We start from the raw sequence: 3,333 nt of genomic DNA, 5'->3' as shown, positions 1-3,333 counted from the left end.
GCAGTCGTCTTACGTCTCGGGTGGGGGTGTGCTAGGCCCCCTTGGGTCGATGACGGGGAGTCCTTAGTGGTTGATCAGGCCGCTAAGTTCGCTCTGAAACACGCGTGGAGTTTGCTAGGCTCCACAGTGTACTCAGAGTTCTCCACGAGGTGTGTGTGGAGCTCTCCAACTTGGGCAGAAACTGCTCAAGCTTTTTATACGGCTAGCAAGCCAATCACTAGCCACCAGGTAGGAATAATTTAGAACAGTCCAATAGTGGGGTACAAATTTGCATAAGATTGGCGGGAACTCCTTTGCACCGTGCATTTCTGTGCTGCAAAGAAGAAATGCACACTGCAAAGAAAGCTACAAATTGGTGGGAACTTTTTCTAGGTCATAACATATAGTCACTGGGCTCTGGAGTTTTCCCCCGTGACCTACTTACAAAATGATTGACAGACTGCCTTCTGTATCAAACTATGGAATCCTCCCACTGTACTATAGGCATATGAACACTGGGTTCTGACAAGTTGTTACTGCACTGTCATTTAGTACTTGCTTTAGGAAGTAGTAAATGGTGGCACAATAACAGCTGTTACTGCCCCATCCTGGCAACGCACAGTTATTTTTAGCAGTTAAATCAACGTAGCAATGCACTATACTGAGGTAGCTTGTCACTATGGTGATGTACTGTCGGTGTCATGTTTTGTGCCCACTGATGCTATGTCACTGTAGTGACAAGCTACATCACCATAGCTCATCACTACAGTGACTTAGCATCTCACACAGATGCGCCCACTGATGGCTTCCCTTTTACTGGAATACTATTATCCTCATATTGAAGCACTGCCAGTGAGGATGGAGCCCATACAGAGGACCATTACAATGATCTCCAGCAGAGATTGGCATTAGACTGGCTTGTAATATTGTGTAAAATATGAAGAGAAGAACGAAACACTCAGAGCAGCTGTAGAGTAAAGGTGAATTCAGCAGAGGATGACAAAATGAGTCTGGGAAGGGGGGAAATCCACAAAGATGCAAGGGAAATATTGGATTTGAAATTTGGCAATGAGGGGTGAAGGTACCAAAGGATTATATTCAAATAACAACATGAAAAAAGGGAACACAAAAAGCGGGGGGCAGTGAACAGAAAAAGAAATAGAGGCATATATTATAACAGAAACCAGGTACTGTACGTTGTCCAGTAATTTTAATTAATTTGCTCTGTTATGTACATGAAGAGATCCAAATGCTGCAAACATTAAATAATATATTGCAACTTACCGGTGGCAGTTACTATGAGATGTAAACAGTAGACCATTATATGTGATAAACATCTTACATCTGCTTTGATTTGGCAGCTGTAAAAACATTCTTATGGTAAGTACTTATCAGTTAGACCCTTCTGTTTATCTGAGGCAGGAAACCTTTTGTTATAATCAGTCATAATGTTTTGCATAATTGTATTAGTACATCCTCCAGAGAAGCATCATTCTGGCTGAATGGAAGGAGACCCTGGCTAGATGCTCTTTCTAATGGAGAAAGTTAGTCTTTTTCCTTTTCTTCTTCATAGATATATACTGAACATGTGGAGCTTTTTGTATTGTTAATATGGAGTGGGAGAAGGGATAGGAATTACTTTCTTCATTAAGACCCTTCCACAAGTCCCCCATTTTAATTTTAGATAAGGAGAAGCCTGAACACACACATATTGTCATTGACAAGATAAAGAAGGAATAATTTATATGAGATTTGAAATGAGGTCTTAGTTGGCCTTTCCATTCAAAAATTACTTAACTAAATAAACTCATTAACGGCTATGATAAGTGCCCAAGATACTCATGAACTAATGTTTGTTTGCATTTTCTTGTGCCCCTATCTGTTCTCTAGGGTTGGTTTTGCTTCATTTCACAGTAGCTTTCTCAAAAGTTATGAAGTGAGCTTGGACTTATGAAAGTTATGCTAGACATGTCTGCCATCTAATACACACTGGGCACATCTACATGAAACACTTTACTAGCAGCAGACTAATTTGCTATGTAATAAAGTATCACCATCTACACATGAGTAGCAGTTAGCGTGCAGTAAACTAATTTACCACACTGCCAGATAGTCCTGTCAGATACAAGTGGTATCTGGCAGCACAGTAAATTACTGTATTTAATCAGACATACAGGCAGTGCTGTTGGAATTAGTATACTCCAGCTCAAATTGACAGCCCTGATTTATGGGCACTATTTACAGCAAAGCATACTCACACTGAGTCCACAAAATGTCCCCTACCAGAACTGGAGGCTGAAACTCAGCCCCCTAAGCCTCTTTGGTGCCTGCCATGCCTGAGGCAAAATTGTTCAATGAATGCAACTGAATATACTCAAATTGAGCTGGATTATATCCAGTCGCATTAATTGCACGTGTAGATGTGCCCACTGAGAGCTTATGTCCTAAAGCTGCATTTCTGAAGGATAATGTGTTCTTCCTCATTCACCTATGTTGGGAAACATTCATGGAAGAGCTGTTTAAACACTTCAAACAGTAGCCTAAGGAAAGCTGGCAAGGGTCCTTTTTCTCCAAAAGGGATTTCCAGTAGAAGGTTGCTGTCGATCATTGTTGCACAGATAGACGTTCTGTGTGGTTCCTTTCTGGAAAAAACAATATCTATTAGCAAAGTTCTCTTCTAAAATTCACAGCTGATCTTGAATCATATAGTCTATTTTTCCTACATATGTTTATTGGTAACTATATGCATTTAGGGAGGGCAGATCTGAGAACAGAATTTGTCATAAATATTACTGACTATTAATAAGTTCAGTTTTTATTTCATACTTAAATATTCTCAAAGGATAAAGCAAGTAAGATCAACTTTAATAAAAGGCATTACTGAATGGGTATTACTGTGCAAGGTTTGGATATAATTCATAAAGAAAGAATTCCAATGATATGCTTTATATTAAATATTTTAATTTGGTGGACAGAAAGTTAAGGCATTTTGTTAAGTTTTTCCTTGGGACATATTTACTAGGGTTGTGCGAAGCTTTGGGTGCTGATTCAATTTGGAGGAGATTTGGCCCCATTTGGTGGTCGCATCTACAAATTGGAATCAAATCAGGAGACCAGTTAAAATGTCTGAAACAATTTGAAGCTCTCCAAATCAATTCGGAAAAGGTTAGGAGAGCTTCGGCAATTTGGGCAGTCCCCGCTCGCTACAGAAGGGAGCTGGACCTGGACTCCATGCTGGTAAGTAGGGGGCTGGAGGAGGGCAGCCTGCTCCCCTAGCCTGCTCCCCTAGCCCCCCTGAGTGCCCCCTAATCCTACCCACTTTCCCAGTCCCCACCATGGCTGCCTGTGGCAGGG

Source organism: Alligator sinensis, unplaced genomic scaffold (assembly GCF_000455745.1).
Source record: "Alligator sinensis unplaced genomic scaffold, ASM45574v1 scaffold37_1, whole genome shotgun sequence".
Lineage (NCBI taxonomy): Eukaryota > Metazoa > Chordata > Crocodylia > Alligatoridae > Alligator > Alligator sinensis.
This window is presented reverse-complemented; position numbering follows the sequence as displayed.